Source organism: Lonchura striata, chromosome 1, assembly GCF_046129695.1.
Source record: "Lonchura striata isolate bLonStr1 chromosome 1, bLonStr1.mat, whole genome shotgun sequence".
In the NCBI taxonomy this organism is placed as follows: domain Eukaryota; kingdom Metazoa; phylum Chordata; class Aves; order Passeriformes; family Estrildidae; genus Lonchura; species Lonchura striata.
In genome coordinates, this window is record NC_134603.1 from 29,771,152 (window position 1) to 29,784,553 (window position 13,402).

Genomic DNA, 13,402 nt, shown 5'->3' on the forward strand with positions numbered 1-13,402 from the left:
ATTTAAGAATAGAAGTACCTCTCTCTTCCCTTTGCAAAGATTTTTTGGCAAGTTGAGGATTTCTACAGAAATTTTCTCTGGAAAATAAGTGTTTGTTCCTGTCTCAAAATGCTGTAATTTTTAAATTATTTTAATTTTTTTCTTGTAAATTTTCTACATTTTTTCCATGGTAGCAAAATAGTCCCTTATCTCTGTACTCTAAGCCCTCAGTGATATTTCACTGACTGACATGAAGCAACATGGTTGCACTAAGCTCTTTGATTCTCTGATGGTATTTATTCATAAAAGAGTAACAACAAAAAAGCAACTCTCCATATGAATTTTTTGTAACTATACGGCAGATTCAGAATTCACTTATTTTATTTTTCATACTGGGCAAAGTTCTTTTCTTTCTGAAGAATATTGGAGGAGATTAAAAATAATAACTTAAAATTGCGAAGTCTTGCACTCATTCACACAGTGACCTGGATCATTCTTAAGGTATACCACAGATTTTCTAGTTTTTTAAAATGTTATTTGTTTGTTTGTTTGTTTGTTTGTTTGTTTTGAACTTGTTTTTGTTTGTTACAATACAAAGAGGTAAAGGACACGATTTCCAAAAAAGTGCTTTTAATACATCAGGGACTAATAACAGTAGCTTGAGCAGCATAGCAGAACTGTGTGTATATATCTGAGTAGCAGGAACACAAAAATTAAAAAAAAAAAGTTAAAAAAAGAAAGTTGGTATTGAAATATTTTCTAAATTATTACATTGAGAGAAATTTAGCAATGGACAATAAAGATAGGAATTTTAATTCCATTCCTTTTCAGTGAGAGGTTGAAGGGATCATGAATGTGCTCTGTGACAGAGCGCATAAGGAAGAAGTTAACTGATATCCCTTGATTGTGAACTACCCATTTATTGTTTCCTTGAGACCTAGAGGAACTTTCTACAGCCTTCAGTGTGGCCTCCAAGCTGTGTTTGCAGGGCAAAAGGGACTTGGAAATGTTATCCACAAAGAGTGCTGGGCTGGGGAGCCAGTTGCCTAAACTGTTCAGTAGGAAAGACAAATGAAAAAGGTAAGTCATAAATCTTTGAATACAGTGGTATTTCAGGCATCTGGCACAGCACTACTGAAACTTGGAAATTTGCATTTGTGGTAAGGGTAACCAAGCAAAATACATCCTTAAATAATTGCTATGCAATATTTTTGTATAATTAGCCCATAGACAGAAAATAGAAACAAATTTGGAAGCTGTTGACTAAGGAAGATCATGACTCAAAGAATTATTGTCTCCACTACGTACTGGTCAGATCTGACTCTAACCCTGTACCTTGCCCCCACATCATCACAGAAACTTGTTTTAATCAGATTTGGGAAATAAGAAAAGTCATCTTGAAAAACTAGGCAAAGTTTTGATCCTACATATACCAAATATGTAGAGAGATAACACATTTATTTGGACCAGGACTTCTACAAATGCAAATGATGTGAATTTGCGTAGATAGTAACTCAATTTTATAGAGCTGTAAGCTGTGAAAAAATGTAACAGAAAAGTTAATAGAAGCATTTAATAAAGGACAGTGGCAGGCACCATAAATCTAAGCACAAATAGATGTCAGAGAAATGTAGGCAACAGCTCTTCTATACTGGAAGGATTCCTTAACTGCAGGGCATTTAATAATGCTATTATGCATCTAATGGCTCATACACATCCTAAAAAAATCACCAGCAAGTTTATACTAACATGAATTTCAAGTCAGTTTTGAAAACTCTGGTAGGATTTACAAGGATTCTGAGAGCCTTAAGTAGATAATTTAGATTCACATCTATTAGAATGGCAGGTGTCTAATTGCCCTTTCTGAGGTAAAACACCAGCAATGAGAAAAGCTCCTCTGTGACCTCCAGCTACCCATGAAGCTACCCCTTGCATTTCATTCACACATGAGGAGGGCTTCATTGCACTTTTTGCTGTCTTAGTGCAGAGATGTATTCTGCCTTCCTTGGAGGGGGGTTGGCAGAGAAATCTAACCTCAGTCAAGCAGAAATTGAGCCCATGGGGTTTCCTAGAAGATGCTTCACTGACAGCTTTGAAAACTGATGATGGAAAAATAACCCTCTTGTGACAAGTATCTGCAATTTCAGGTTATCTGTGGTTTGAGAATGGAGAGCTTGGATGCCAAAAGAGTAAGAACAGACAGGATGCCTGTCCTTTTGCCCACAGAATTCCATAAAAAACCTTTAAGATCAGAACTTAATTGCAAGTTGAGGCAGTTTTCTATGTTTCCTCTCAAGTCAGAAACTTTTTTTTTTTGCTCAAAAAAAGGTTTGTACATTGAACCATTCACCTGGCAGGACCTTTGCTTGCAGCTGAGGTTCTGTCTTCTGCTTCATAAAGTTTTGGAGGAGACCATTATAGGATCCTTATAATAAAATGTCCCTTTGGTAAAATATTTTATTACTAGAGGGCCTATTTTTTTTCATCCTTGAAATGAGTAACACTCCCATTGGCATAAGCTGGGCTCCTACCTGACCAGAAATTGAATTTAAACTTTTGAGTGTGATTGCAAATAATATTGAACGCATTGAGAAGGAAGGCAATGCTTGTTACAAAAATACACAGCTTGTGCAGTTTCATCTCTCCCTGGGTCTTTATAAGTGTGCACACATTCTAGGACACACACTCAGAGGTGAAACCTTTTATGCAACTTTTCCTCAATATTTATATAAAGTTTTACTTTCTATCATACATATACACATATCCTTTTTCTTTCCTTACTGCATAAAAACTCCCCAAAACTCCTTTTTTTTTTTTTTTTTGAAGCTCTTTTTATATCTTCTCTCAGTTTTACTGCCCAAAAGCAAACAAACACAGTAATTTTAATCTTTCAAATGACACCCCAATTTAGTTTGGGAAATGTTAAGCATGGCCTTCTCTATCGTTTTCATATGGATTTACTTCAAATAACCCACTGGGGAGAGCTTGGGCTTTTTGAGGTGGACTCTCATTGTCTGCTCATGGCTCAACAGGATTAGCACTGACTCCAGGACTTCTCCAGAAAGGTCCTGATTTCCACAGAAGTGGGGATTTATAAGTATTCATCATCCTTTATGAAAGATAATGTTCTATGCATGTCAGATAGTTCAGTGAGCCCCCTGAGGGGTGGTGGGAGGAAGGAAATCAGGTTGAATTATTATGAAACCTTTGTTTAAGCAGACATACAAAGGACATTTTGAAGGCACAGTAAGTGCATGTGCTGGTGAGAAGATTTAAATCTGAAGTATTAATTTAAAAAAGTAATCCTGCACTTTATTTTTTCACAACACTCTAAAGTTTTACAGCTAGAAGAAGGCATTTGTTATAATATTCATCAAACAGTTCTTGCTATAATGTAAGGTACAAAATAAATTATTTGATGATCACATTCAACATATTTTGCTTTATTCATGTTATCATTAGGGATTTCTTCTCAGGCAGGTAGATATTGATGATAGTTGTGAATATTTGATGTACTTTAGTAATTTGAGTTAGAGATGTGAATAAGAAATTAATTGATAAGTAGTATTATTCAAATTGAAAAGTATTTAATTAATATGCAAGAATCATCCTGTGATTACAATATCAATATAGAGTTTAGCATTGTTAGGTGATTTAATTTCCTAGTGGTTGCCATGTTCTTAAAGGCAATATAGGGTATCTGAATACCTGTGGGCAGTGCCTCAGCACAGTACAGTCATTGAAACAATTATTCTTATCTCTGGAGGATGATTATCCCAAGGTACAGGCATGGATCTGAATGAGGGTCAAAGCTTTCACTTTTCCTTATGTTTATCATTGCATCAATAAATTAAAGAGATTGATCAAAATATTGTAGAGGTGGATACATTTTCTTGATACTATGTCTAATGTTAATTTTGTAATGGAGGAGTTGGATTTTCTACTGGTCTAAAATGATAAATCACCATCAAATCTTACTTGACCACAAGGAATTCATCCCTCTGTTTTCAAGCTGGGCATTTTCTAATATTGCTATCTTTTAATTCTGAATATTCCAACTAAGGTAGGGTAGTCAGTTCTAAAGTCTTTCTGTTGAAAAAGCTTATTTGTTTTTGCTGCTTAAGACACCCTCAGATCCTGTCATCACTCTTGGTTCAACACAGCAATTTCAAGGAAATTATAGGTCTATATTATTCAGCTTTCTTAGAGAGGGAAGAAAAAGGAGCTTTTTTTAAAAAAAGAAAATTTCCAATGCATTTTTGTTGTGGTCAGAAAGGACATGGCAGTGTTTTTTCTCTTTCCTCTCTACTATAAAGATTGTCATGCTCATTTTCTTACAAAAAAGACATTTGTTTCAGTAAATTAATCTGTTTTTAAAAATTGCACACTCATCATCATTCTGCTCTAAAAGCAGTGTGAACATTAAACTTTCATTATTTCTATTAGCAGAACACATATAATGCACTTCAGAAATACAATTAGCCACCAAGTCTGTCTGATAGTTATGCAGGTGATTGTAACCACTGTGTGTGTAAGAAGTGAATGTAGCTCTTGGTAATGGGTATCTTTGACAATGGAGGAATTTCTGCAGTGAAGTAGGAAAATTTTATGCAAGCTAAATAATTTCTGTTTTTATGTAAGTCACCAGACATATTTGCAAGTGTATATTACTTAGTAATCCAAACTAAACACACCAGTGTTTAGTGTTGAATGAGCCAGAATTTTAAATGAGACAACCTTTTAATAAGAATGTCAAAAATGAAAAGTGGCTTTTCTTAAGTCTTCAGATTAACATATAATCTTTGAGGAAAAAAAAATATTCTGTGGATCTATTCTGAATAGAAACATTTCCCTTGTAACTAGGTTGTCCTGGTAAATGTGGACCGAAGCCAGTTTGCAAATAAACAGAAGTTGGGTGACAGACTGGAAGGAGCAAAATGGGTTATGACGTTCAGTTTCTGGTTATTTGAGGTGACAATATTATATGCCTTTCTACAATGCCCCTCCCTATAAATGTTCCATAGACCTCTATATTAAAATCATTGTTTGTTACCATCTAATGTTTCTGTGTGGAATACATTTTAGTACCTCCCTTCTATGAGGCACAGAAATCCTTCTCTCTCTGCTGGTCTAAATGCATTGCACACATGTTATTGATTTCCCAGAAATGGCTCCATCAGGACAAGCTGGTTTTGGCTCCTAAATGATCCTGGCTGTGTTGTGTGTGTCTGGCTGGGCTGGCAGTAGTGACACAGCATCATGAACGAAGTGCCTTTCCACACTGCAAAGGCCAAAAGAGGTTTGGACAGTCTATTTATTTGTTCGTCTCTCTCATACTATTTGTTTGTCTGACAGCTGTGCACATCTACAGAACTGGAGAACACAAGTCTATGTATTTTCCATTTTTATTGTGGAATGGACTGCTGAGTGGACTGCCACAGGCTGCCTCCAAGACAAAGGAGCTCTGAGCAAACAACCCTACTGCATGCTATTGCTTTAATGGCGTGATTTAGCCCTTCAGGATTTGTTAAGAGAGACATTTAGGAGTTTAAACTCAGTAAAATTTAGAAACAAGTTTTATCTTGCTGAAAGAGTTTTAACTTGTTGATTAAGTTCAAAGTTTCATTGTTTTATATCTTTGTCTAGTAATTGTCTTTTACTTTGTAAATTCCTGTGAAACAAACATCTTTGGGTATTGAAAAAGGCCTTTGTGTGTATTTTTGTAGTTTATCTGCATGCCTATATTTTTTTGCCTCTAATATCTCCTTGGTTCTTTTAATAATGTTTATGTATTTCTCTTTGCTATTAGCATTTGAAGATTTTTCAGCATTAACTTTGAAATGGAATCACAATTCATTTATCTTGGAATGTGTGCTGAGAAGTAATCAATTGTAGCATCACTTTATTGATGGTGTTTTGAAAGTCTTCCAGAAAAACCTCTTTGCCTTGTTCTGTAGTTCATTCTGATGGGATTGATTTATGCTAAATATATGTCCTTGGGTTCCACAAGAGCTGCATTTCAGTGGTTGGCATATTCCTATCCTTCATTGGCATTAATAATAGTAAAAAAAAGGATAATGTTGCTCAAGAAAATACTACAGCCATTAGCAGAATTTAATTATTCAGAGAAGTACAATGGAACCATTAATAAGACACTGTGATGACATCAAATACCACCCACAAAACAGGAACATTCTTATACTCTCGTGCAGATTTCACAGACTCGTTTGTGGTAAGAAAGAAAAATATTGAACACAAAATCTGCTTAATTATGAAGCAAAAGTGATTTCAAATTAAGAGAGGAAATAACATTTGTGAAAGAGGGTGGAATAGTAAAATACTGTGTTCTTCTTATATTTTATATGCAACATTCATTAATCCCATGGCAGAAAAATTTCCAGAGGCAAGACAGACCTCTGTAAGCCTCAGGTTAAAGTTTCCCTCTTTAAAGAGTGAAAACCAATGAACTCTAGAAAAAAATTTTAAAAAGAAGAATTAAAATAATCAATATGACAAAGCAAATGTATGCAGAATAGCTGCAAAAGGTTTATTGGAATAACAGTGCAATTGCATTTAAAAATCTAGAGACATCTCTGGGGAGACAAACCTGTGTCAGATGTAAAAAGATACAAATTTTTAAATTTTCAAGTATTTAATGAAACCTCTCAACTGTAACAGGCTTGCTAAATTATTTATTGAAAAATCTAATTAGTACATATAGCTCTTAGAGCTTGGATTTAGTCTTTCTGAAGTGACCCATATATCTCTCAGAGAACAGGATATCAGAAGAACTCCAAAGATTGCAAAAATTGCTAAAAGATATTAAAGAATAAATTTCGTCTTTCCATGTAATATCAACTGCATTATTTTCCCCTGATCTACATTATGGGGGAAGCAATAAATGTTGTATATTAAGAGACAAAAAATAAATATATTTTATCTTGTTCCATGAATGTTCAGGCTTCTGAAATTCATGAAGGACAAAACACTTTCAAGAAACCATTACTAGGGATCACTAACTTCCTCCTCTATAGATGTTTTAACATGAAGTAATGTTTTTCTAAGTATAATTTGTTGACAGAAGTTTCTCACTTTCAGAAAGCATAAGTTTAAGCAGACAAATAGGACAATGGACAGCTTTTCCTGGTGTTGGACTTGGTCTCCTGGAAGGTACTGTGGTGTGTGCAATGCCAGTAAGAGGGAGAATCACCCCACTATTAGTCATGATGCTGGAACTCTGCTTAAAGAAGGTGTTCTTCTTCATGAAAACTGGACTTGTGCTGCCTTTCCTTACATCCTGGGGAAAAATATGTGTATATGTGTTTGCAAGAAGGCAAGAAAGGGAGGAACTATTCTAAAAAGTAACAATTAGTTGGAAGAAACATACTTGTCAGAGAAGTGAGTTCTGGGAAAGAATCTGAAAAAGCTAAAAAAGCTGAAATGGTCAAACAGAGTTTTTTCTATAATCCAGTGAATGCATCATTTAAGACATTAATTGCCAGTAAGAAAAAGAGACAATAGAAAGAGAACAATGGCTGATCATGTGTAAATCACTGAGTCACATTCAAGCATCATAATCACAGGTAAGTTACAGGTTCAAGAAAATACTGTATTTCCAAGACATTAGTATCTTCAAGATATCTGTAGAGGCAGTGATATTATTTACAAAATAGATTTTTTTGTTTTTACTCTTAGAAATGTGCCTATTTTAATGATAGATTCCCTTATTAGCAATATGAACAGGATTTCTACAATGTCCTACCACCAATCGAGAGAGGAACAGAGAAAATGTCTGTGTTTCTGGAGCCCACTGCTGTGCATGGCTGGACTGAGAGGGGAAGGGAGTACAGGCTACTGCTATACAGAAACACAGAGAGAACAAGTAGGAAAGCTCCTGCAGCACTCAGAGGAAATACAAGTGTCCCAGAATACAGAAATGGATTTTTCAGGGAAAAATAGATATACTTTCAAAAGCCAGGTTGGAAAAGATGAACATGGTGAAGACGTGCCCTCAGCAAGCTGCTGCCAATGGGCTGTGCTACAGAGCACCATTTACTTTTGCTTCCCTGCTGTTAGGTACTGCAGGTGTTCTGTTATGCCTGCATTTTCATATCCTGTCTTTAACATAATTTGTCTGATTTTATATATTTATTTTTTATATTAGTCCCAGGAAATTCATTAACTGACCTGCTGTTTTAATATTTCCTCCATGCTACAGGAAGACAATTTTCAATATTTTGTGCAAAGATTAAAACGTTCGCTCAAAATTCTTGCTCATATTTATTTAAGGACAGTTTTCTTCTACCTGTACAGTGGTGGCAGTTTTTCCTAGAAATACATCTTCCATGTGGGAAATCTTAACTTCTAGTACAATAAATGCACTGACAGCCAGAATAAAGTATGAACAAGACAGATAGCAAGTGAGGGAAAACTATAAGAGGCCAGGTATTATTTTTAATTTATGGAAACAGACTATGGTTATTAACTGCTTCTAAATCCCAGTAAAAGCTCATTATGCCCAGTTAGTTACACTTTCCATTCTCTTTAGAAATGTAGTAATCCAGATACTAAAGGATCTATTCTTTCATCTGCTAGGGAAATTTAAGCAAGAAAGTGAAAGGCCTGATGGTTATTGGCACTAGTGTTGACATTTAAGAATTCAAGAGTCTCTCTGAGGAGCTGAACCTGTGTCAATTGTGAAAGGAAAGGGGGTTGTGAAATAATTTCATTCCTATAATGAAATTGCTGACATGAAATCTCCCAGTTGCTGAATTATTTAGAGGAGGAAAAAGTAGTAAGTAAAATTTGCTTTTGTCATTACTAAAATAATTGCTTCTGTATTTTCTACTTTCACATTTTTCTCTGGAGGCTTTTTATATCGACAGGTGGACTTTCACCACGTAAAGGCTTTTAGCAATTTCTTTTATGAAGTAAGTCATACAGAAGGAAATAAATAAGATGGTCAACAGATTAAACTTTATGAAATGCTCAGTAGCAGCAGCCACTTAATCTTTTTGGGATTGTACATTTTATGTGAAGAAGGCCTGTGTGGGTGTCTCAGAAAAAGTTCTTCTCTTTTTGAACTCGCATAGACCAAATGGGCCTTGCAAATAGGACTTTCAAACAAAAAATAAAGTCCAAGTCTACACTGGAGCAAGCTGAAATGTCAGAGTATTAAATGAATGCCTCTTTTTGAATGCTTCTTTTGTTTAGTCAGGTTTTGCCTAAGTGTAGCTTAAGGGTGTAATTTCCTTGTGGTGATTTGGTTATAGCACAAACACAGCTTCCTGAAGGCTTTTTCTCCAGGTTTGGAAAATGACTTCACTGCAGTCACACATGTTTAAGTTCCGCTGCTTTCCAGAATTTGCATAGTTTTACCAGAACAATGGCAAAAATCAATTATTGCAAGATCCTTTTAAACTTAACGTGACACTAAGGGGTAACAATTGCTTCTACCTATATGTGTTTGTAAAAAATATTGATTGTGAATTTGCCTTTTGTGTTCATGCATCAGTGTTTATTACTCACTGAATTTGCAATTTTCCTCCACTGCTATGCTAACAAATTTCTTCAGTGAGGTACTGCCAACAAATCTTTTTTTAATGTGGTTTTCCATCTCCTGATATTGAGCCTTTATACCCTCACACCTCCAACTCTCAACTTTTTCATTTCAAGACCTAACTCCTCATCTATCTGCTGACTTTTAATCTGTCTCTGTAAAGCCTTATTGTACATCTAACTCTTACAGTGTCATTTTTTTTCCCTAGTGGTTAACCAAAGGATTTTCAATGGAACTACAGCAAATAATGAACAGTAAACATTTCTGGGAATATAATGAGAATATAGATATTTATATGGGACTGAGCATTCAGAGACAATAAAGTTAACTCTTGGCAGAATTCTGGCAGTGAGGGAGATTTTGCATGGTATGACTCCAGCTATTCAAAAGAAAATAGAACACTGCTATGGGAAATTGCAAAACATTGACGGCCAATCATTTGTCATTTCTGATAAGTTATATATCTTAGTTAGAATTTTAAAAAGCAGTACAAATTATTCCTAGTTATATTTCTTATCACATATTCCTTTGGTGTGAAGATGGGAAGAAGAAAAGGCTGTGACACTGTGTAAGCACTGCTCAGTTATAGCTAAAACATCCCCATGTTATCAAGCACAGATCTCTCTGTTTCCAACACAAACCCAAAATGTAGCCCCATACTAGTTACTGTGGAGAAAATTAACTCTACCTCAGCCAAAACCAGCACATAGATATTCTCTTTCAGTGAAAGAAATAATGCTTCAAAGAACCATTCTGAAGAGGAAGCTGCACTGAGTAAAAGTTTTGCTGAGACATATGAGCTGATATGGAAATCAGGGTGGACAGAGATTATGAAAAAGGCAGCATTTTTCTCCTCAATTAGCCTCAACTGCAAATAAACTGCAGAAATTCCTGTGTTAATTATGAACAAAAAAAAAAACAACAAAAAAACCCCAAAGAAAAACCAAAAAAAACCCCACAAAACTTTGGTTTAAAGGTTTGTAATGATTCTGCAATAAACTTTAGGTAAGGGGTTAGGACAAAAAAGAAATTTTCTTGAGATGGAGATTTGTAAGTTCAGTAGATTTTAGAATGAGACTGGATGTGGTGAGCCAGATTGTTTTTTCCAGTCTAGTTTGGTTATGCAGCTGCTGTTTACCCTGACAGTTACCTGACTGCTTGTCTTTAATTCTCAGGTCTTAAATGAGGGCCATTTATTAAGTCTGAAATGTCTTCAACACTTTGATGAATCTAAGAAGCTCTTGCGGAACTGAGACAACCAGGAAGCATTTTATTTCATGCTCAGGTATGTTGAAAATGCTAATGTATGACAAGTTTAAACTGCTACAGTTTTTCTTCCTGTCTTTTACTAATGTAAATATGAGAGAGATTATTTATGGGCTATTTCTTAACATCAATGTACAGCCTTATATCACCATTTGGCTTTCTTACAATGTCTGAAGTGGTGAAGGTTGTTCAAGTAGACCAGTCAGTGACTTGTGATTTACCATCTCTTTTTCATTGAAATGCTATGCCAGGGTAATAAAGCATAACAGCTCCCTCATACCCTGCCTTAATCATTGCTTGATGTTGCATGAAGTCATAGTAACAACAAGTCCAAATTCAATATCTATTGGCTTCCTCATAGCATACTAAGTGGCTGATGATTTTTAGCTGTTGGAAATTCTTCTGCTTTCCTTTTACCCCATGAGCTAGAAGCTTTTCAGATTCTTTGTTCTAATATATTTGTGGTTTGGGACATTGGCATTCCCAGGTTCACATTTGATCTGATGTGACTGACTATAATGCGGATCTGGCTTTGTGACTGAACTGGTGGGCTAAAATTAATTTTTCATGAGTGAAATGAAATATGCATTTGTAAAATAAAATTCATCTAAGGCAAGAGCAGCTAAGATGAAACATGCCCTAAACATACCTATATACCTCCTTCATATTGTCAATTACAAGAAGAACCTCTGGCAATGAGGTCAGAGATAGAAATCTACAGTTTAGGTATCTAAATGAGGTCAGACTATACCACATATAACATGAATTTGTGAAGTTTAATATGTAGGTTGCCTTAATATTTGTCAATTCCATCAGAAACTTGTGACATCCCTGTATCTGGCTTCCATCTGTGTGTGCAGTCTCATTTCCAATAGCTTTTGGTTTTTTTGCTTACCACCAAATGACTTCAGGCCTCAGCTTATTCAAGGAACAGAGTTTTCTCCTCATTCTGTGACTTCTGTGAACACTTTTCATTTTGTCCTTTTCAGATTTTTAATTGCTTCCTTCTTAGAAGAACAAAGAAATCTCCTACAGACTGAGAGCTAACAGCTGATATACTGGAGGAAAGTGCAGTCTCTGCTCCCATTTGCTTAACCGTGGCTCATGACAGCTTCCAAGAGATCCCCTTTCCTCACCAGGAAGCTCTGGAGCACCACCCACTTATTTAAAAATTATTTTCTATTTGAGGCTGTGTCACAAAGAGCTGATAGAACCTTTTTGTATCCTTGATTACCATTGAGCCATTAGAGAAATCCCTACCAAACGGAACAAATGCAGAGCAGAAATTTTCACACAATTTTTGGTTGATATTATTGCAAAGCCTGTTCAGTGACAACTGTGAGATTATTTGGAATAATATTTTACTGTATTGTCTGTACAGTAAAATACAATGCAAACCATAGTCACAGTCATCCCTAGATGACACCCAAGGTGTTATATCAGGCAGGTTCCCCAAAATTACAGCAAGCAAGATGCCAGGTTATTTTCTAATCTTGAAAGAAGGTACCCTTGTTTCACTACTGCATCAGTCCAGTGCTACAATGCTGGTTTTTATCATGCCAAAATGTTACATGTAACTTTTTATTGTGTTTTACATTCAAAATGCACTATCATTCTGGACTTGGTTAGGGTATAATATCAAAGTTTAATTTTTACAACAATTTAACACGTTTTGTCACATAGATCTAAGCTAAAGAGATGCTTAATTTCTGTTTTCTGGCATACTAACATCTCTAAAAGTAAACAGCATGTCCATAGTTTACTGTTCATTAAAGCTTAAACTAAACAATAATCAGTCTGTGAGATCCAGGCATTTAAAGTCAGTTTTGTAATTTTCTTCAGTTTACTTGTTTATACTGTAGCTCAGCAGTTAAGGCAGTTTCAGCCTGTGATAGAGATCATTACTGAATGTTATTCTCTGGTGTTTCATTGACAATTCTCTGTATAACACACACCTATGGCTATAACTATAACTAGAAAGGCTATAACTGTGCTATAGCCTTTCTAAAGGAAACTTACTTTTATAGTTCTGTAAACACTTTTATTCTAAAACAACACTTCTTCAATTATTTTACCAGTTATTAAAATAGTAAATTGTTATTAAATTATTTTACTTATTATTTTTGATATATTGGCTTTTGAATTTACATTTCCGAGTCTTAGGTGGTTTTTTTTTTCTTTGTAGTTATTCTTAGTTTGAAAGGCTCTACTATTTTTAATCAAAATAAAGAAAAATGATGGGCATTCCCCTAATTGGAGAAAATATTGTATCATAATTGAATAAACTCTTACAATGCCTTGCCAGAACACTGATGCGGGGGTCATTTACATGACTGATGCTTTCTCTCAAAGATGCTGAGAGATTCATAAGCTGCATTAGATTCCAGGGAGGGGCTGTACCAGAGATTCCCTACTTGATTAGAAGAGATGCATTGTTCCATCTGGCAAAAAGAGGCAGTGATGTAAGTGGGAATAAAGGGCAAGAACTTTACTCAGTTGAAGAAAATAGACAAAAGGGTAAACATCTAGATACATCTGCCTTGTCAGCTCAACACAAAAGGGCAGGAGAACTGGAAACCTTCAAATGAGTTTCTATCG

The 13,402-nt window shown here is 35.3% G+C and overlaps 1 long non-coding RNA gene across 1 annotated transcript in view; it reads left to right on the plus strand.

Annotated features, from left to right (window-relative positions):
• LOC110481780 (uncharacterized) overlaps positions 1-13,111 on the plus strand; it is a 106,620-nt gene extending 93,509 nt beyond the window's left edge. Inside the window, exons 6-7 of the long non-coding RNA XR_013339939.1 lie at positions 10,714-10,823; positions 11,794-13,111. This is a non-coding gene — a long non-coding RNA (uncharacterized LOC110481780). The remainder of the gene's footprint in view (positions 1-10,713; positions 10,824-11,793) is intronic.
• The last annotated feature ends 291 nt before the right edge of the window (positions 13,112-13,402 follow it).